The 23,087-nt window shown below is 35.4% G+C and overlaps 2 long non-coding RNA genes across 3 annotated transcripts in view; both read right to left on the reverse strand.

Moving 5' to 3' along the window:
- The window catches only part of LOC126759127 (uncharacterized), a 167,153-nt gene that overhangs the window by 6,408 nt on the left and 137,658 nt on the right, over nt 1-23,087 (reverse strand). The gene's annotated exons all lie outside the window — the stretch shown is intronic.
- Nucleotides 9,421-23,087, reverse strand: part of LOC126759126 (uncharacterized) — a 28,850-nt gene continuing 15,183 nt past the window's right edge. For both annotated transcript variants that reach the window (XR_007666956.1, XR_007666957.1), the window contains exons 2-3: nt 20,108-20,247; nt 9,421-9,782 (exon numbers count right to left, since the gene is read on the reverse strand). This is a non-coding gene — a long non-coding RNA (uncharacterized LOC126759126). The remainder of the gene's footprint in view (nt 9,783-20,107; nt 20,248-23,087) is intronic.

Here is a 23,087-nt window from a genome sequence, read left to right on the forward strand (position 1 = left end):
TGCCATTCCTTGGGCTGTCATACGTTGATGGCAAAAAGAACGCCGACCAATATTAGCGCGACCTCTTCGTGGCTTCGTAACAAATTTCAATATGCAATTGTTCACATTATGTGAAACACACATAAAGGTTTCACTGAATAATTTTAATTAATTTTTCCTTTGAATAGCCGGAATAAAAAAGCAAGCGACCGAAACTGAACGATTCAAATAATTTAAAAATCAAAATATTGAAAAGCAAAACAAACAAAAATTGAAAAAAATGTGTGTGGAAAATGTTACTTTTTGGAATTGTCCAATTATCCGACTTCTTCTCATTAAAAGTATAAGGTATTTTGTTTCTAAACCTTTCCCGATCCACAACAAACCACGTTTCAATTTCAATATTGTTTCAACCGTTCTCTTAGTGTTACTAAAAAACAAACATTCAGTTTTTTAGGGGTTTTCCGAGAATTATTCGAATTTTTCTCTTCATCTTCGCTCCCGAAAAATCAAATCTAAGCTCTTCCTGCTTAAATTTGACATTTTGGTTTTCCTCCTTCATTGCTCCAGCCACCGCACTCTGAGCCTTTAAAACATTTTTGGGAATAATTGCCAATCACTGCCGCACACCAGTCTTAAGAAAATCATCAAAAGAAGAACACATACACAGAGCGAAACGCACCGCACTTGCAACTTGTTGAAATGCTGCGTAAACACAAACCCGCTCATGGCAAAAAACAACTTTTATTCGTGAAATAGCAAACCGAAAACAAACACACCAGAGAGCGCTCTATGCCCCTCACTTCTTCTATCATCGATTGACGCTAAATCACAAACACAAATACTAAAAGTGACACTTCAGACTTTCACAATTTTTAGTTGACTTGCCGCAATGTCTTAGCTTAGCACAAGGCATTCACATAAACTCTCACGTAACTGCATTCATATAACTGCATATTCCACCAAAGGTGTTGAGCAGATATTCCAAGGCCTTTCGCAGGATCAAAGCCGCGGTGTGTGTTTGGGTGCTTGTTGGTAAGGGTATAATTACTTTCAAAAGGTTGGGAAATATAAATGAGTGTGCAAGAATGGTCGTGAACTATCTGCAGTGACACAGAGAAGTTGGTCGTCGTTGCGCTTGGCGTTGCGTAGTTTTTGCTGAGATAACCTTTGAAATCTTTTGCTGAACTTCTGTGGAATTTCAGTATTGTGCTGAGCGACAGGGGTTGAGCTCTTTCTGATTTATTATGAGCTGCGGCATTTAATGGTGTAGCAGAGGACTTTGCCAATTGGCGCTACGTAGCGAAAAGAAGAAACGACTGGCGCGCTGTTGTTAACTCGGCTATAATCGCTTAAGCGGTGTCTACGCCAATTAAAAAGAAGAAGAGGACTTTTGCAGTATTTGGAAGTAACTCAAAACTATATTTTAAAGATGCAAACACAAAATCCAAAATATATAATCGTGTATAGATTAGAAGTGTTGGACTTGTAAATATAAAGGGCATTATATCCTTTCGCATAAGGTCACACCTGAAAAAATGTCGCCCACATTATTTTAAATAAACAAAACATCCTTTTTATTTATTACTTTTAATAAAAATGTAAATAATAAGACCTGATGACCATAAAACACACGAACCGCAGCGCAATTAAAATGCTTATCTCTGGTTTTGCAGTAAAATAAGTAAAGGGCGTCCTAACACCGACTCAGAAAAGCATTAAGCTTGTAACTTCTAACTCGCGAAAGCAATCAACAGCCGTAAGTGGATGAATTCACAGTATTAGGATACATTTAGTTTGTTTGTCATTGCAAACGAAGATATTATTTTTATTATTCGGTTGTTGTAAGTGATAGTAAGTTTGTTGAGTCATTTAGGTCATTAGAAAACCCAGTGGGGTTTTTGCAATTATTACGCGTTCAGACTAACTTTTCCAACAGATATGAAAAAAGGTAGTAATAAAATTTCTTAGTGGCAATTTAAGACTAAAAAATTTAAAAATATAAAATTTTACGATTTAGTTCTTTATGAAGTGAAGCATCGATTTCGGCCAGATATAAAAGCATTCAGAAATTAACATTTGCTTTTTTTCGAGCTTTTATTTACTAGCAACTATAAAGTACATTAATAGCTAGCTGGCACCTCTCAGAATGAATAGCCAAAAGTGTGGCATTTTAATATTTACCGTCATCTTTCACGCAATTTTGGTTTACTAAAGACTTGAACAGCCAGGGCTTATCTTACTACTAGCCTGGCGTAAGTTTGCGCATGCGTGAAGTTAGACACAGCAGTGTACCGCAATGGTTGAACGCCTTCTTCAGTGATTTCTTAAGTATGTATGTACATATGTATTTTATCTAATCGTTTAGAACTCACTCATTTTTTTATTCTAAACATTTCATGGAAGTTTGCCTTTAAAAATGGATATGAAAAATATATGCATTTTGTAATAATATCAAAAAGCATATTTTTTAAATATATGGTATAGGAAAATAATAAAAAAGACTTTATTAAATCTCGAAAAAATTTTTCACCAAGGACAACGTGTTTTTATTACTTTCCTAAGCATTTGGTTTAACAACATAATAAAAATCAATCCCAACACAAACTCTAATCATCTCTTCTTCTGCTTTATAATATATTTCTTTCCTCCTTGAGACACGAAAACTACAAGCGTGGCAATTAAATGCGCTTTTGGGTTTACCACTGCAGCTCAACGAAGTGTACAACATCCACTTTACTTCTCTTGCCGACGTAAATACTCAAATTTCAACATCACTCAAGGGAACAAAAACTCACACTAACTTGTTTTTGTAATAGTTTTTAGCGAGAAATTGCAGACAAGCGCCGGCAATAATACGGTCGCTTATTTACTGAGTTTGTTAGCGATAAAAGAAGCGCTGAAAAGCAACGAGAAAAAGTTCATTTTGAAAAGTTTGCTGGAAATTATTACGAAAGCAAACTGAAAGCATATCCGAGATGGTGAGATGAAAAATGCAGCATAATCTACTTTCTACAGTACATTTTAGCCACACTTCGGCGCAACCATCAGCATTTTGGTTCGGATAAAAGGCAACCGAGAAAGGGTGTGAAGCAATACTTACCACAGCCTTTTCCAAAGCGATCCTTCGCACACCGTTCCATATTTTTCAATTGCACATTGTCGCAAAAACACGTTGGCGTCAGCGTTTCAATCGGTCGGTTAACCGCGCCAATTTCACAAATATTTACATTGTTCACAATATATTCACTTTTCGCAAGTCTTTTTTTTCAACCGTTATATTTTTTTTAATAACTCTGGTTATTTTGCTTCTAGCACAGATACCCCCTTTTGTCCCCTGATCCCTTTCAAAACTCGTACCAACTTTCAGTGTTAAAATTTTCAATACTTTCCTTTTTTCTCTTTTTGTTCAGTAGCGGGTTGAGTGTACTAGTGCTTGTAACTATTTCATCGGTACAGATTTACAGTTGATTATTTATTAATTCTTGTTCTTTTCCCCACCAGCAGTAAAAAACGTAGTTAATGAAATCGCCTTTTTGATTTAATTTCAATGTTTATTCACCAATTTCTTTCGTTATCGTTCCGTCTTCAGCCCACTCTTGTCGTATTATTGTCCAAATAAGTATTTGAACAACCTCAACTTTTAATTGCCGAACAGCTGAACAATCCCCGCAAATTCAATGAACATCTTTCAGAGGTTTCTACGCTCTTATCTCACTTGGTCATTTGCACAGAAAAATTTCGTATGCATTTTCATGTCAGTCAAGCGCAGCAGAAGTAAACGGAACTGCAATGAATCGATAAGAATGCCTTTCGAAGTGTTGCCTGTGCCCCCAGAACCGTGTTAGGGGGATTGTTTTTTTGCGAAATAGAGCCAAATTTTGCAACATTCCAGCATAAAAGAAATTCCTATAAATTTCCTTTCTCCAGCGACCAGTCCAGTTCGGAGTAGCCTTTTGAACCCTTTGTACATCATCCACAATAGAAAAATTTAACTTTGCACAACCGAAATCGACGTCCGTGCAATATTGCAGTTTGGTCAAAAAAGTGCGTTTCACTTGCAAATCGCAAATGTGTTCGAACATCTGTGACCACTGAGACCTGGTGCAGTGACAGATGTGTAATCACAGTTCGGTTTCTGTTTACATATCTTGCCTGATTTGTTACACGAGCAATGGTGCAATCATCCGAATTCACCTTGATACATTGGGGATCACACCACCCACATTACATAAGCATTACATTACATCACCGACGTTCACAAGCATATTGCTATGACTTTTGAATCGACGGACATTCAATCGATTTGAGTTTGAATTTGTTGCAAATTGCGATTTCACTGCAAGACGTTTCATAAGTCATCATCAGAGGTGGCAAAGGCAAATAAAACGAAATGAAATTCTCAAGAATGTGCAATTTAACAGAGAAAAGGGCAAGAATTCTCATTTTACTATTAAGGAAGGCTGACTTATGCAAAGTGAAATGAGAACAGCAATCGAAATCAAGTGTGATTGCTTGAATTGGCCAAAAAGTCCGGCCACTATGCCAAACATTGACAGTGGAAGTGGAGTGAGACATATGTATATGTATGTAACAGTGTGAGTTAAGAAGTGGTTCGTTAAACTGTGAATGAAAGAATTTTTCACTTGATTTTTTGTTTATAACGATGCAGATTTTCATTCAAATGCAGCTCTGGTGGATAAAATATCGTGCCAAGGAATAAGTATTTTTGCAATGTAACAAAGAATACAATGAATAAAGCGTGGAAATAATTTTAATATTTTAACATTAGTAAAATTCCCTTAATTAATGTTTGCATCTTCAGCTAAGACTTCTAAATAAGGATAGTTTGGTGGCCCCTTAATAAATGAACAGTATCTCTCATAAATTACATAAAAGATAACCCTGGCTGAGTTAAGTCTGCATCTCTCCATTAAAACTCAATGAAATGCCCTGACTTGAGCAGGTTTAAATAAGCTTGTTACAGGTCTACATAAATAATGTTATCCTAGCCTCAAGCCATTGTACTCGACGTTGACAGTATTGGATTGCAAGATCTTTATATCCAGTCAGTTTCTCAAACTCTTTAGATTGTTGAAATTCTATAAAATAAATATACAAAATATCTTTAATAAGACACGTTTCAATTAATGGAAACATTCTAAGTTTATTTGAAAGACTTTTTGTGGAATAAAAATAAATAAAAGTTTGAAGAAATTACAGCCGACGAAAGTAACTCGAATCAAAGGAATATCCGCCCACTCCACTACTACTACCATAATTTGTAGCTTCGCATAGAAGTTTAAACAATGCTCTCTTATACTTACTTTCCGCCTGTAGCACCCAACCACACTTACTAAACTAAACTGAAGTATATCAAAAGAACAATACAACAAATTGAGGATATAATAAAATCATTATTTTTTTTTTATTGTCGAAAAGTGTGGGAAATTGAAGTGCTGTTTACATTACCGCTGTCGACCATGTCGTCCAACAATTCTTTAAACGTCAGCACTTTACTTAGTCAAAGTTGCTCGCAATTTCTTCGCCTGTTGATATTTTTAATACTATTCGCAGTAAGATAAAGTACCCTGCTGGCAGAAGTGTGCTGTCATTACCGTTACTGCTGTTGAGACTATTGTTTTTGTACTTTTCACTTCACTGAAAGTAATTTTATTTACGAAGTCATAAAGGAGAGAGAGAAGAAATTTTCATCAAATGTGATAAACTGAAAATAAGCGAGTTTATGCTTTATAATTCAACGGAAATGCAAAACAGCAATATGTTGCATATGGTGCAAACACTGAATGTTAAGCTTAAGCTAATGTTGCTGGTGAATATTAAACGTAAAGTGTCTTTGCTGCCGACACCTAAACACGGTATAAATCAAAAACATAGACACCCATGAACTCACATAAGTTAATCCGGTAGTAAAGGACTTGTACAAATTAGGGAATAAGAAGCAACAAAGCACCTGTTAATTTCAAGTTGATATGAAAACTTAGAAACAAAAGAATTTTCTAGTTGCTTTAATAGGAACCAAAGTTTTTTTAATGGCTTGTGAATAGAGCACAGCACACAAAGGAGTGCCATTGGACATGTAAAGTATATAAGAATGGAATATGTGAACGACTAACTCATACAGGCTTCTAAAAACTGCAGGGTAAAACAATTCAGGCAGGCTACAACACAGCAATCAGTTCCTAATGGTTTTTACACTATTCACTGTAATGTGATGAGTGGCGACGTAAACATATTTATGTAAACCTACAATAGAGGCAAGAAAGGAGCTGGCAACGAAAAAACAGCAAAGCAAAAGCGAAGCAGCAAAGAAGGAGTGAGTTTCAGAAAAAATTCCACAGTATAAATTGTGCAAAAGACTCGAGCCTTTTCACAGTCTCTTTCCATGGTAATATTTATACCACATAATCATCCTCTGTAGGGCATTCTGAGGCGGTTCGCCACGGCTGTGCCTGAGTACAAAATTTGCTTTGGCAGCGATTATGGGAGTCAACAATACGTCGGAAAAGAAACTAAAATCAGTATGCCCTGCTGTAGTGATTACCTTTGCTATGCAGATGCATTCGAAAACAAATATCCATTGCAAATTGCTTTTTTGGTTGAAGCTTTCGCCACTTGCCGCAGATTGTCGGTATTAATCGCAGATATCTGAAAGTTCAGAGCTGAGTTTTACTGGCAGAACCAGCTTGTACATATGTATATGTGAACATCGACATATGCATACATGAAACTATTTTCAACTGTAGTGTAAATTTTAAAGGATTATAAGGCTATATGAATTGGAAAGTTTATAGTAAAAGCCTAAGTAAAATATCTCAACGATAAATTAATGTTGCTTCGTTTATTGTTTTAGCATCTTACTTAAATTGTTACTTCAGTCAGCACGGATAATATTGTGTAATGTCAGTCAAGTTCAAGTAGCTAGAAAAATAAAAATATTTTCTGCATATCATACTATCTGCTTCCAGTAAAATTAGAACAATCCAAAGTGCATTTCATTTTACAAATTAAACAACTCGAATTCTCATGCGGATTAAGATGCTCCTATTTAAAGTTTCTTTTAGATTTAGACATATTTCCCAAATTATTTTATTAAACTAATAATCACCTGCATGAATGCATAACAAAGTTTTGTTTAATTGTGCACAAGTTACATCTGGACCCTTAGGGAAATTCGATGTCGATACTTACAGAACTAAAAATGAGTCTTTATTTGCATTTGCAACCTTACCCATAGTCGTGAACACAAGCCATGTATGCAACTTTTCTTGTAAAATTTGCCAATTTGTAAATTTCTATGAAGATGAGTTATTGGCTCAAGAATATTTGTCGAACAAAGCTAAAAGTAAGTTCAAAAATTGCCGTTCTTATTTTTACTACAAGTCAACATTTCTAACTTCACAATTTAGTCTGCGCAATAAGTTCTATATGAATACATCTATCAGTTACTTTAAAAAAAGTACTCTCGTGTACCGACTTACCTTCAATATTTTCAACATAACAGCCCCTGTAGCTTGTCATATCTATTACAGCAGCTGTGGTTGTTTGGATGTGGATATACTCACTTATATGTAAATTATTGCTGCATATGGGTGTTTTTGATAATAAGGCGGAAAGATAGGCTATTTATTATATTTTAGACTCAGATTGCATTATAACACTTGTTAATGTAATTTCCACATGTTTTTGTCAAGCTGACTAAGTGGAAATGCGATTTGGTACACCGATCTTGTATATATACGCAGTTCATTATCTGTTGAGAAACATGCTTAGATAAAAAACGGAGCTAATTGAAATCCAATTAATGAAATGTTAGTCTACAATTGTTCTCTAGTAACACAAATTCCACCAATTAATTTGATAATATTTGAAAAACCTTAATGCCAATGTATTTTTGAATTTTCCCTTTAGAAACATCTTTAATGTAGCTTATATTAACCTCACAACCATAAACCACCAAAATTTTACGGAACAATTTCAACTTGAAACCACTCTTACCTCTTTACTTAGTCACATAATTATACTTAAAGCCATTTAGAAGCCTGCAGAGGCTCTCAACATGTGCGTTTAACCACGTAAGCAGCCATAATTTTGCTAATTTTAGTACGTAGAGCAACCAACAACAACACGATGCCTACGGCTATAGTGTCAACATTCAAATAACATTACAAGTGCCTCAGTGTGCATAAGTGGCAAAAGCCACAACCGCAGAGCCGGCTTTAAAAGCGAAAGGGGGGAGAAAGAGAAAGCATAGGAAAAGTCTCGTAAAAGTAGTAGACTAAAACACAGCTGTGCATTTGCCATTACACGCACTCTTGAACCTCACAAATGAACATTTATGTAAAACTATGCTTATGCGTAAAACTTGAAAAAATACAAAAAATTATAGTTTAGCATAACTTACTCCCATATTTATGACAGAGTTGTGCAATATACTCGTAAATATATACACATATGCTTATGATATTCATAAATTTGTTGAGGTTTAGAGTAAAACTTTTATTTTTCAGTGACAACAGAATACGAACTCGTTAGTGAAATTTATTTTCTTTCAAGCCACCAAAAAAACAAAATTAACATTAATTATGCCTTATAAGCTCTATAAACGCGCTATAAATTAATGTGAATTGAAAAATAAAGTCCCACAATGGTTGGTCAGTAGAAAGAAGTGCACATGAAATAGAAAAGAACACTAACAACAGTATCCTTGCCCTTGGTTGAATGGCTATGGTACTCGTATAATATCTTTTACGTAACACATACATATGCTTCTAGCACACTGTAGATCCTGAATTATCCAGAGGCGTCGGCTCTGCTGATTATAAGCCATGTATGATGCCAAACAATGCTTTTAGACACGCACATAGACATAGAGCTGTCTAGCATCCATCCGTTTACCAAATGCGGCATATGAGAGCTCTCAAATTGCAGGCAAACGGGAGGAAAAAGAAGATTACGAAAAAGCATGCTGTAGATAGAAAAACTACATTGTAAATATTGTGCCAAGTTAAGTTCTCGACTATCTTTTTTCCATCAAACATATTGTATTTTTTCAGTCATGTTATGTGATCGCCGTGAAACTTTATGTCTTCGCGGCTATGCATAGTATTGGTCAGAATCTGGAGGACTTCTGAAATCACTATCGTTGTAATTCAAATTTATTGTGCATATTAACATGGATTTATATTATTAACTTTTTTATGAAATCCGGTCTAAAAGTCATCACATGAATGTGTGCGTGTAAATAAAATAATATTTTTAGTCGAAATTGGTATTTTAGACACATGTCTTCTCTTTACCTGGGGCTCATAGCAATATCATTGCTTCCTAGGTCTTGCTTTGACTTTTAAGTTCTTGAGGAGTTTATGCCTCATTTTAATCCTTCCTGGAGTTCTATTTTCCGTTTTCTATGAAAGTAAGTAAACTTTTACTAATTGCATTTTTATTAATATTAATACTTGAAGTTACACATAGGTTTATGGTATAATTAATTTAATGAATTTCATTTCTTTGCAGTTGTGTCTGCTCTTCTTCTTCATATCCAGGTGCCAGAAATAAACTTACTCTTTCACACCGAATTACACATCGCCTCAACTCGAAAGTAGCCAGATGACTAAACGCAAATTACGTCCGACGCTTTTCGTTCGAAGATGTCAAACAACTTGCTGTTGTGGTATGTTGCTGACACGCAAGCTTTTTAATTTGAGCTTTTGAGGTCTCGTGGTTATCTTCAATATGCGATGCGTTACCCTGGTGTCCAGGCGAACAGCTTGCTCGTCTGCCTACAAAGTGATAAGAAGTTAAGTGACATTAAAAGATATGTAATCACACGTATTTATCAAGTTGCTATTAAATTTAAGCAGTGCTTTTTCTTTTAAAAATAATACCGATTAAATTTATATAGTTTATGCTAGGCAAGCATATTAGCTCTAACTTATATGTTTTGTATTTATTTACTTTATTTTATTATTCTTTTTAGAATTTATTTTTGGTATACTGGCCGGTGGTGGGCAAGGCCGTATGAGCAACATTTGCGTACAGTTACAGGCCTGTTTGTGTATGTTGGTGTGCTGGCTAACCTTGCTCATACCATTGCTGTATTCTCTATTTAAATATTTTAGTGGCAAATATTTACATTTTTGGCTGTTTGAGTTTTTTGTTAGTCTAACTCTGTGGTTTTAGTAGGAAACATTGTGTCTTGTTTACTTTCCGAAAGAGGAGTAAAAAAACAATGTATTTGTTGTTTTTCTCTCACCAGATATATAAATGTTTCCGCAAACTTTGCATAAATTCTGCAAATTACTGAATGTTGATAAAATAACGAGATGGGCTTAGAAGAAACAATATCAACAACAAAACAAAGCTGCGAGTGCTGTGAGTGATTATGTGTGAGAATATGTAATTGAAGCGAATGCATTAACGCGAGTTGCATGCAAAATAGCGTAACAAAATACGGTACCACGATCGTGTATATACAAACATTCATATATATGTATATATGAGTACATATATAAATGTTCGTATTGCATACACATTATATTGCTTATTTAAGTTATGCCGAGTCGCTGATGCCGGGAAATGTCGAGTCAGCACAATGGCTCTAAGTAAAGTAAGCTAAGTATAGTTTAAGAATGAAATTACATTTTTAATAAAACACAAGATTTTTAGGAATTTCGATTTCTATCTAAATTTTTATGACTTTCTATATCTGATTTATACAATACCTAAGTCTGTACTAATACATACTTATATGAATGTGGATAACGGTGAAAGGGATACAATTTGTTACCAAAAATAAACTTCCTTTATAGTTTTAATGAGAAAATAGTAAAAAATGAGCACTTACTCATGCCAGCGTTGAAGTTGCACATATATTATTGTGGTTCAAAACAAATTTTTTGGCGCAGGAATTTTTAAAGTTTAAAAAGTCAACTTTCTGATTATGTGATGGTTATTTTTGAGAAATGAAAATTAGTTAGTGAGATTTTAGTTTGAATGGAAAAACGAAAATTCTTATGTTAAATGAATGGGAACCTAAAAACAAAATAGCGACCCCTTAAAGTTAAGCTACTGCGCCCGGCTTGTGGGAGGATTTTTTTTGTCAATCACTAACATTTGAGGGGGTAAGAGTTAAAAAAAAAAATTATTTTTTTTTTGAAGCACCCCAATATGTCAAAGTGTTATTTGCATCCTAGAAAAGTATAAATCAGAAATGTTAACCTCTGTTTAACCTCCGCTATGGGAAAAGTACTGCAAGCTTACTTGCTTTAGAGACGGGACAACTGCAAACCCAGTTGTTTAAGTATGGTTGAAATAATCTTGGTTATTTGCAAAAAATATTATAGTGGGTATAGTCTTATGTATAACCTCTCTGCGATTTTCATAAATTTAGTTCTTTCATATGTTTTTTTTTTTTAAATGAGAGGAAAATGAAGAATTATAAAAGTTTTCATTTAATTTCAGCTCCTGTATTCACTCAGTGGTTCTATTTTCGTTATATTCTCTCCATATATTAATATTTTCATTATATACTATACATTCTTACAAGTTTTCCAACGGTAATAGTTCTTTGTACTTGCCTCTCTTTTTGTTGCTTTTGGTTTTCTTTGGGTCAAGATTATTGCGTCCACGCAGTATAAGTATTTTATTGCTGGGTTTACATATATGCTGCTAAGTTATTTCAAAGCGCGTCTACTGCCACCTAAATTTCGAAACATCTACCACCAGCGTTTGCTATGCTCTAGAAGTTTCATTGTTGTAAGTGCTGTATCATTGACATTGATCAGAAGTAATTTTATGGCGTTCTCATTTTCTGATTTCGACGTGAGCTGGCAGTACGGCTTCACTGTTTTTCAAAGCGTTCTTACTCTTTCAGCACTATTATCCTTGCCTTTCATTCATGTTTTAGTGCTGCTACAATATTTGAGGCTGTTAATTTGGATTTAATGTTATATTTATCATAATTTAGTGACAACCATAATCGTTGTCTCTTCATGTTCCGATTCTCAGTCTACTATTTTGTAGGATTTTTACGTCACGTAAGGCGCCGAGCTTCAAATTATTATCGAGTAAATTATTATTTTTTTTTTCAAAATTCATATATTTCCGGCTGTGATTTGCAAATGAGAAATTGATATGTGATACTTTCACTTAGAAAAACAAGTTTGCAGCGCTTGTGCAATACATCTTTAAATTTCGTTTTCTTTGCATGAATTTCTTGTGAATTGCTTTGTAAAGTATGTGCTTCTCGCTGAACTGATAACGCCTTATTGCATCTTTAACCCATTCCTTCCCACTGTTATTTATAACACCATGTTTTTTGTGTGTGACCACTTATTTTAAATTAAAAATAAATACATATTCATGTTACATATTTTCCTATTATAATATTGATTTTAAAAGGATTAACATTATTTTAATATAATTTTGAAAACTCAATTTTGTCACTACATGATGAAGAGGGACAAACAGAGGCGTTGCCGACGTTTAAAAAAACCTCTTACTTTTCTCAAATGCGATAAAAAACCTTTGCAGTGATTGTTCTTACATTCATTGTATACGTTTCACTTAGAAAAACAAATACAATACATTTTTAAATTTCGCTTTCTTTGTTATCTTTAATTTTTTGCATATATCGCCAGTGAATTTATATGACGATGTAATTCTTCAAGGTCTTTTTTAAAAATTTTTTTTTTATTTCAAATACAGTTCCTGCTTAACATTAAAAGCCCAAGTTACAAATTTCTCGCTGAACTGATTTCGCCTCTTGCATCTTTAAATTTCCAATAAGCCACAAGAAAAGATAAATTGTTGCCGTCCGGACAGTCTTCAATCGAATTCCAAACTCTGCAGTGAGATGTGCTGCCATCGAAAGGAAAAGTTGTAATTCTTCTGAAAAGTTATAATTCTTCTGCTCGGCTTAAATTTTCGATGGGAGAAGTCGGTTACAGTAGCTACTCTCCTCATATAAAAAAATAATATCGAAGTGCATACAGCATTAAAGTGTAAAATTATTGCAGCGTTTCTAATATAAAAAGTAGACACAGCTTTCACTCCGCATATTGTTGTAAAACAGTTTAAATGAGAATTTGCTTACTCTTAAGTTGCTTAATCAAACAAAATTTTTTTTTTTGAATGATCCTCACAGGAGCACAGGTCCTACAGAAAATGTCGACACCTAATACGCTTAAGTTTTAGTCAATCGCATATTCTTTTTTCTTGGAATCTCTATTAAGTGTAATCCTGCCAGTGTTAGGCTGTACTATGGGACTCATTTAGTGTTGAATATTTCGCGGTCTCTCCAGCTGATCGAAAACTTAAGTTCTCACCAGAACTTCTAATGATCAAAAGGGGTTTGTTTTGCTCTCGATAGGTTTTATACAACTAGAATTGATCAAAAATTTTAGGCGAAATAACTAGCGTAATCAGTTACTCAATATGCGAAATTGTATCGTTTCTAAAATCCAAAAACTGGGAATCTAGTAATTCTTAACTCAAAGTTTGCCAAACAACAACTCCAATTTACTTCGCAAACCAACAAGGTCACTTCAGAGGGCTTTTTGTAACTGGGCGTATTTTACAGTCACCAAAGCACACATCACATTAATCAGCTGGTAGAAGCCAAATTGCTTGGTCGGGCCAAAAAATTGCACTTATGATTTGGACTAATGCAATTTCTGCAAAATGCTCTTTGCTATTTCTGTTACAGTAACACATACAAACATACATAAATAAACACACACTTACATAAATATGGAGATTTTGCACTTTGTGGAATATATGAACGCCCCAGTGAGACTGGACCGCCCACAGTTTCGTTTTCCACCACAAAAAGTTTTCACGTGAAATATTACAATGGAATTGTTTGCGCTGGAAAGAATGCTGATGCCAAAACATAAATTAACAAATGTGGCAAGTAGCCACGCGAGAGGCAACCGCAACATATCGAAATTTCAACTTGAGCAACTTTGACTACCCACCCATTTGTTTCACGGCTGCAGCGAACAGCCAAAATCAAATATTTATGCCAAGTTTACGCACTCCGGTGTTGGCGGCTTCACGTATTGCATAATCGTGTGGCGGCGCCAAGGCGTATTTCCAACTAAGCTTAGCTTACTAAAGTTGTATTCGCAAATTACCAACTGCAGCCAATACTTGCAACAACCAAGCCAACTTTTTAGCTCTACTCTCCACCATTTCAAGCCATTTGAATGCGATTGGCTGGCGAATATTCGCCATAATTCGCGTTCTGTTCCCGAGTGTCGCAGTGAAGGGTTTTAGTGACTGAGTAAATCTCGATTTCGTAAAGTGAACTGTCTTTGAGTGGGCTTTTCTGCTGAAGTACATACATATGTAAATATGTGGCCACATGACCCTTTGTCATCACTAAGCAACTCTTAGCAGTACAGCCATTCCTGCCTTCCCTTTGCGCTTAAAAACTTTTGAGTTTCTGTAGTAAAGAACTTATTTGGATTGATTCAAACTCACACATAAGGGAAAATAGGCGTAGGCTTAAGTTTGGACGTTTGTCGTCGTTTATATTTTCTAAGCGCCAAAAATTTGTTTTGAAAAAACTTTATTTACTTCTCGTAGTTGAAAAGCAAATGTGCAATTAAGGACATTTGAAAAACATAGAGAAGGAAAAATTCACCTCAGTTTGAAGAAAATGATTTTCAAAGCGCACTATATTGTAAACTATATATTTATTGTTCAATTATATGAAATTAGGCTGATATAGAAAAGTTAACTCAATAGTAAATATGATATAATGAAGATAAAAACTTTCATTTTCACTTTGCATTTTCCTCTTCGAATTGACATGAATCTTATGTCATCGTTCATAATGACGACACAGTTATAATGGCAGTTGCAATAGCAACCATTATTACTGGACAAAAGTAGAAACCGCTTCAATTACAGCAAAAAAAGCCACAAAAACGACAAGTTAAATTGATGACTGCCGAGATCAATTTAAAAAGCCGTTAAATTAATTAATCGCTTTGTTTTCTTTTGCCACATTCGCTACCGAGACTCTGTCGAAAGATTTTCACTTTTTGCTTGATTGTTTTTATTATTCTAAATTAAAGGCTATCAAATTAATTTGGGGTAATTAAATGAATAGTTACTTCTAAATTGTGTGAAAGCTCACCTCAAAGCCATCATATGTCCAAGAACCGAATTGAACATCATGCGCTAACCGTCGATATTTCGAACCATTTTCACACTATCGATAGGATGCACGAATTTCGTTGTTGTAGCTTTATTGGTTTTGGATATACCCTACTGTGATCAAATTGAAAGGTGAATTTTGTCCATTTCATCTCCTTCAAAGTAATCTTCAGCTTCAGCTTTTATATTCTCAACTGAGTCAAAACGGTGTTCTCGGAGTGGTCATGTGAATTTGCTGAATAGCCAGAAGTTACACGAAGGTAAATCAGGTGAATGCGGTGGTTGCGGCACGATAGTAGTTGAAAATGTGGCGAAGTGATCACGAATAACCAATGCAGTATGAGATGGTGCGTTATCGCACTTCTTTGTTCAATAAATTCAGACATAGTAAAAATCGAAGAATTTACTTTTAGTGCCTCACAAAACGACGCGTATCTCAAATACTAGTGAATATTTTGACGTGAATTATATATATGTACATATATTTATGTATGACAACCGCCCACATATTATCATTGTGAATATTGCTGGAGTTGCGACATTTTCAAGTATTTCTAAGAGAGCGCCACGTAAACGGGCAACGGAGATTTCCTATTTATAAGTTCGAGCATATACAAATAGTTTGGAAATAATTAAGGAGGTGTTTCCTGCGTAATTCAATTTTTTCAGGCAGATATCCATTTTGATAATGTCTACTAAATATCAAATCTTAACCTGTTTTCAATATTATTGGCTTAGTATTTAATTTTAAAATGATATAGATATATGTAATACAATAATAAAATTTATATAAATTTATTTTACTGTGTACTCTTCCATTCTTTGTTTTTCTTATTGGTGTAGTTGGAAAACGCCTGGAATTTGTATGACAAGTTTTTCAACACTTTTTCATTTGTGCTTCACTGTCGACTTGCTCATTACTTTTGCTATGCAACTCTGCTCATTAAGAACGTTCCGCTCTATATATAAAGCCGAGAAATGACAAAAAAACAATGAACAGAAAGTTCAAAAACAGAAAGAGGAATGCAAAAAGAAGAATTTAATTTGATTTCCAGCGTCAGCCACCACAATTCAAATGAGATTTTTATTCAGCACACATAAATTACTGCAAGCAAAACTCAGGCCGTGGAATGCCAAGAACAAAATCTCCGCGCCAACTTTCATGTAATTTATTAGCGAAAGGAAGAGAAAATGGCAACAAAAAACACACAAATGAATCCCTTTTAAATATGCGCAGTTGCACGGTAATGTCGCTTCATCTTTTTTTTTTTTTTGGTTAGGGGACACGCTTGTTTTCGCTCATGCCCCTTAGTTGATTTTTTGACTTAACTTGCATGACTTGCAACATTCAACGAAATCTGAAACATCAGCATCAACAAAAATAACATAAATGGTAACTTTGATGGCGGTGTTAGACGAAGCAACGGGTCATGTGTGTAACTTCCGAATGTGTTGAGTTTTGCAAAGTACAATTACTAAAGCTTATGGCAAGGGTTCTTTTAAACTCAACATTTTATTTCAGAATTAAGCACACACATTTACACCTTTAGAATAAAGATTACTTATATGAGACAGCTAGTAGATGGTTAAAAGCATTGCCAGGAAACGCTATCAAAAATACTTTCATTATAATGAACCCTTATTGAAATTGATGGGGAACTTTACCAAAAGAATCTTTGGTCGCGTTTTTAGTTTAGGTCTTAACACCTCATAAACCAAAATTATGTTTTCTGCTTTCAGAAGCCGACTCCTTTCTAATTTTTTTATCAGCTAACATATTTAGCACACATTTAAGCACTAACACGTTCATATACCTTTCGTTCGGATAATCTACAATTATTCAAATTTCACGTCGTCGCAAATGATGCTTCAACAATTTGTGTTCAGGGAGTCGAAGTCTTCGCTTTGCCTCATAATGTTCCTCCCAAATGACTATAAAACACTTGTTTATACTTCAATTAGTAAATAAGTAAATATGTATATCTATAAAATCAGTTCAATTACCAATTATGGATATATTATTGTTTTATTTGCAAGTAGTTCCTCGGCTAGTAACTTTTGAAAAATTAACAAGGTCGGAGAATTTATGAATTTAAAATGGATATTTTCATCAAAAGAATAATATGTGAGAAGCTGAGACTCTTGTGTGAAGAATATAAAATAGATGCCTGTAAGCAAAAAATTTTCTCACAAATTTGAGAAATGAATTTTTGTTTCAGTGCTAAAAAAACGTCGTAATAAGACAAATAAAGTCGGAGGACGTAAAATGAAAATAGTTAAAATATGAAATTAAAATAATTGTAATTTGAAGAAATTACTAGTATATATATGTATGTATAACAGTAAATAAAAGTTGAAAGAGGTTGTTCACCGTTATATGTGTCGCTCCACATGCGACATAAGCTATTTCATTGAAAACAACTTTAATTTCGAAATTAGAAGGAACACATAAGTATTAGTTTTGTAAATGTTCGAAAGGCAGATGGGAAGCGATATGAGTGCGAACGTATATATATACATATACACGTATATATGTGCCCAAAAAATAAGGTGACATTTGAATTTAAGCTGCGCGCGTCGCAGGATTTGGAGAATTATTTTTTTTTTAGGTTGGTAGTACTGTCAGTCACATTTATGTCAAATTTCATGTCAAAATATTCATTAGTGTTTGAGATACGTGTCGTTTTGTGAGCTGCTAAAAGTGAGTTTTTCGTTTTTTGCGATGTCGAAATTTGTTGAGCAAAGAATTTGCATTAAATTTTGTTTACGGAATCAATTTTCTGCTGCGGATACGTTGAGGATGGTGCAGAAAACCTTTGGTGATGAGGCTATGTCTAAAAAAAATGTTTACAAGTGGTATAGTGAGTTCCAAGCCGGCCGTGAACGTGTCGAAGACGAAGAGCGTCCAGGGCGACCATCAGCCTCAACCGACGAAGCTCACGTTCAACAAAGCAAAGAAAGTTGGCATATCCAAAGGCTCAACCAATACTATTTTGAAGGATGTTTTGGGCCTCAAGCGCGTCAAATCTCGACTGGTACTGAAAACATTGAATTTTTTGGAAAAAAGGCATCGCGTTGAAGTGTGTGAAACGATGTTTTCCGACTACCAGGGTGTCATGAAACGCATTATAACTGGCGATGAGACTTGGATCTATGCTTACGACCCCGAAACAACCGATCAATCGAGCGAATATCGTGCCAAAAGAGAGCCGAGACCAAAAAAATCGCACCAAAGTCACTCAAAAATCAAGGTCATGTTGACTGTTTTCTTCGATTATCGTGGTGTTGTGCATTATGAATTCCTTCCAACCGGTCAAACAGTCAACAAGGAATATTATTTGAACGTTATGCGTCGTTTGCGTAACGCTGTCCGCCTAAAAAGGCCGGAATTGTGGAAAGACAATTCTTGGTTTTTACACCACGATAATGCACCATCCCATACTGCCCTCGTAATTCGTGATCATTTCGCCAAAAACTCAACCCATATCGTTCCGCAACCACCGTATTCACCTGATCTGGCGCCGTGCGACTTCTGGCTGTTCACCAAGCTCAAAAGACCGCTGCGGGGACACCGTTTTTATACGATAGAGGAGATTCAAGCAAAGTGACTACAACCAGTGTTTCGAAGATTGGAAAATCCGTTGGCATAAGTGCATTGCATTGGAAGGGGATTACTTTGAGGGAGATGAAATGGATTTGGAAGAATAAATAAAGAATTTTCAAAATAAATACAATGTCACCTTATTTTTTGGGCACAGAATATATATATTTATATGATTAGGAAAGCTAGGTCATGCAGTTCGCAACCACAGCGAGTTATTGACAATTGATGGTTATCAACGGAAAAATGGAAGAAGGAGCACAATTAAAGCGTGCGTTTATGTGGATACAAAGCCTTGAACGTCTTAAATAAAATTTAAAATAATGCTAGAGCTTGCATGTGAAACTTTTTTGGTCCTCGGGAAGTGTTTAAGCAATTGTCACTTGGCTTGTCTATCGGTTTGCTGGGAATTGGCTAGTGGCTGAGCCGGTAAACCTAAATTTGTAGCGCCACGAAGTACTGAAGTGGCATTTTCTTCTAATTATACTTGCGCCAGCGTCTCAACTCAAGTCAGAATTAAATGACTACCTAAATGACTTACGCCAGCTTTGTGTTTTATTATCCGACCTTTGCTTGCTACTGCACTGCTTTGGCGAAATTACTATTAGCAGTTTCGCCTTTCCGTTTCATTTCCGTTACAGTGCTCATGGAAGTTTGCATTTTCAAATGCCTAACATTAGTGAATATTGTTGTGCATTCTCCATATAGAGTGTGCTTTTTCTGCGTTATTTATTTTCATTTTTTAACATTTTCTTACTAAAAAATTTCTTTCATATTATTTTAATTAGCGCTTTTATTAGATAGCAGTCATGGCAGTGCCGACGTGAATACTCACTGAGTTGTTTGCGTTTCCAAGATAATTGCGGATGAAGCGAAGAAGCGCAAAAGATAATGCAAACTGTGGCCAGGGCTTAATATGGCCGAAATTAAAAAGTGGGAACAATTGAAGGACTCGAGGTTAGTTAATCTACTTTTTGTGAAATGACATTTGTTCGTCTTTGCTGATGAAATAAATACAATAAATACGTTGCTTCATTCTATTATGCACTTTAACATTACCTCATAAAGCTGCAGAGCTATATAAATGTGGCAAATATAATTACCAATGTGCATATAGTTGCATAATTGAAAAGTGTGCAAATAATAGTAATTTTCATATTATAATATTTTTATACAATAAAACACATTATAATTAAATTCGGATTATAAAGTTTTTCATAAAGGGCGTATTAAAATGTAATTTGCACATTAAACTTCTGATTAATGTATGGGAGCGTGTGATACGGGTAACACCTACTTACTTCCAAAAAAGAAGAGTGAAAGACAAACAAAACTCACCACATCAATGATTTGCATTAGCGTCAGCCCGAAGCTCAGCTGCAGTGGATCGGATTCGTTGACGACGGGTCGCTCCAGACTGTTGTAGTTGTCGAGCAGGGCGTGTAGAAGGCGTTTCTCATGCGGGCCAGCTGTGCAAACTGTAAAAGAGTAAGAAATAGAGAGTTAAAATCAAAATGAAATTTTAGAAAAATGCTTGAAAAAAGATAAAATATAATCAGTTCTTTGCATTTGGTATGGTGGAGTGGTAAAACCAGCAAAAACACAAAATGCCTTCAATGTAAATGTAAAAAAGTTAAAAGTTGCACTCCGCGCAGATAGTCTGATTTACGGAAGTGATTGTTCGGTTTCGGGTGTGTTAAGTGTTTGATTTGAGTGCCGCCCGCATTTATCAATTGTGGTGTGTCATGCTGAAGGGGAGGAGTTAAGCGCGTGCCGCGTACGTATACAACAGCACTGTACACTTTGTGAGTAAAATAAATCCGAAGGCCCACTTCAACCTCTCGGTTGCCACAATGGCGTATACGTCATTTAGGTAATTTAAAACGGGAAACCATCACAAAAAGTGGTTGAAGAAAACGCAAGACTGAGGAGGGGAATGAAGAATGACGGCAACACTAAAGTTGGAATCATCAAATTGTGATGAGCAACTAGCAGTGCGATGGGCGAACTCTCAAATAATCATGAGGGCGTCACACTGAGCCAAGGAGCAGTGTGAAGGTGAGAAAATTAGGTGCTGCGATGACTTAACGCACATTTGTTCCTGGTTGTGATGTCTTATTTGCTTTAGTTGGTGTTTTTGTAGCGGTATTCTTCTGTCAGCGATTTGTTGCACATTTGGAGCGTTTCTTACGGTACTTAGCGGAAGCGCACCGCAAACTACGGTGTAGTGATTATACCACGCTTGCGTTATCATTGCTATTCCTGAAGTAAACGGGTAATATAACGGGTATTTTCTACTCATTGTTGTTAGATTATTTTTACGATTGCTTTTATCACTTTTGCTCGCTTTTTTACTTTCTGTTGTCAACTGGCTCTAACCATTTCCTCATATCACTTGCTTCGCTGCAAAAGTGCGGGTGTGTGCGCCACTCGGTACGTCACATGCACCGTTGCCCGCTGTTATTGTGTTTCAAATTGAATTTGTCCGCCCCAAATACACCGTCATTGGATTTACTTTGCCAATAAGGTTAGTCCGATAACGGTGCTATTGAAACGGAAAATCACTAACAACACATTATTTGCAGCAGAATTTCTATTTGCTCACCTGTTCGCTACTTTACCGGTCAACAAAGGACTGCAATGTGATGGCAGGAGGATATCGATTTGGAAATTTGATTTGTTCAGAAAAGTTGTCGCAGAAGATTATGTGTGTGTGTGGATGGCAGCAGTTTATAAGAGCGACTTAGGGCATTGTGTCCTTTATTGCTTTTTAAAGTGAATGTGGGAAAATTAGGGGCTTTAAAATTAGGCTAGTCTAGACAGTTATATTTTTCTTCGCTTGCGTTTAAAATTTATTTAATTACAAGGAGAAAGCATGAAAAAATCGTGTCAGCACCTAAAATTTTCGGTTGGAAAGATTAAATAAATATAGTGGTGATTGGACGGTTATCGAGAAGAGAAGTTTTGAGAATATCGCGGTCTTACATTCAGTGTAAACTATGATATTGACTGAAATGTTTGACATTCTTATACGCTAAGAGAACTCGTTTAAGGACTATAGATGATCGATTAAGCTCATTTGAGACCAGCTCGTTGATGAATGAATGCAAAGCTTGTACTGTGACAAATTAGCAGCTGTGAATTGCATCGCATTTGTAAATCACCAAAGGAGGAGATGGATGAACTCATTTCTGTATAATCACTTTAATGATAGCGGGTGTTCACACGCTGCAGAAACCGTGAAGTAAGGGCTGCCTACTCACATTGTGAAAGTGGAAGGAAATTAGTAGAGCAAACTATTAATCGCCTAATTAAATCCAACATTGTTGTTGTTAAGGTAAAATATCTGACAGCCGAGTCCACCGAAATTAGCTTAATGAGATAAATCTTGCTGTGAGTTAGCTACATGAAGGCAGACAGCTTTTAACTTTATGTCCAAATACCAACGGAAAAAGTGTTATCGAATTATGTGGTAGATGTGGGAGTGGTAAGTGCTATAATACTCTTTTAGCAAAAAAAATTTAGGCATCTAAAACGTTGATGTATGTAAATTTATCTGAAACCATTGGCATTATTTATTACAGTGTTAGATATATATAGACCTCAGATAAATTATTCATTAAGCAAGTTGGGGAAATACCTCAGTTTAAGAAATTAGGGTATACTATATATCTGTGAAAGTTCAGCAGCTATTTGGTAGTCTAAGAAATCTCTGGAAATTGGTTTGCTGCCTTGTGGTTTTGAAACCAAACCAAAATAAGTTCTGAGCTTGACATAAATTGCAGCAATACACTTACATTCACGAACACACAGGAGATATAAAGGATGCAATTTAAAAACAAGAGCGAATATTTTAAAGGGAAGTCTGGTGCAAATACAACACATCTGTGTGGTCGTATGTATTTTCGAAACATTTGGAACACGCAGGTAATAAATTTGCTTCCCACACAATCATGCACACAAATAATTACTATACATATATGTATTCAACTTCTGCTTCGTTGAATCACACCCACTCTCTCAACTCTATTTTGTCACACTTTGTTTATGTTTCTGTCCTGGGCGGACCTCAGCGGCTGTCATTAGTCTCTGAAGCTGTGCTCTTAGTGATTTTAATTTTAGATATGCATCTTAATTGCTTGGCGTTTCGAATACGAATTGTGGCGAACTACAACCACGAAAGGTAAAGAGGCGAGATATTTAAGCAAGAAATAACAGAAGCCTCGTACGAAGTGGCCACTTTAGAGGAGCCTTTGCGCTTCTCACGACTTCTGGTGCCATACTTTTTAATGAATACAAATCGAGAAATTAAATGCCA

This window comes from Bactrocera neohumeralis, chromosome 5 (genome assembly GCF_024586455.1).
Source record: "Bactrocera neohumeralis isolate Rockhampton chromosome 5, APGP_CSIRO_Bneo_wtdbg2-racon-allhic-juicebox.fasta_v2, whole genome shotgun sequence".
Classification (NCBI taxonomy): Eukaryota; Metazoa; Arthropoda; class Insecta; order Diptera; family Tephritidae; genus Bactrocera; species Bactrocera neohumeralis.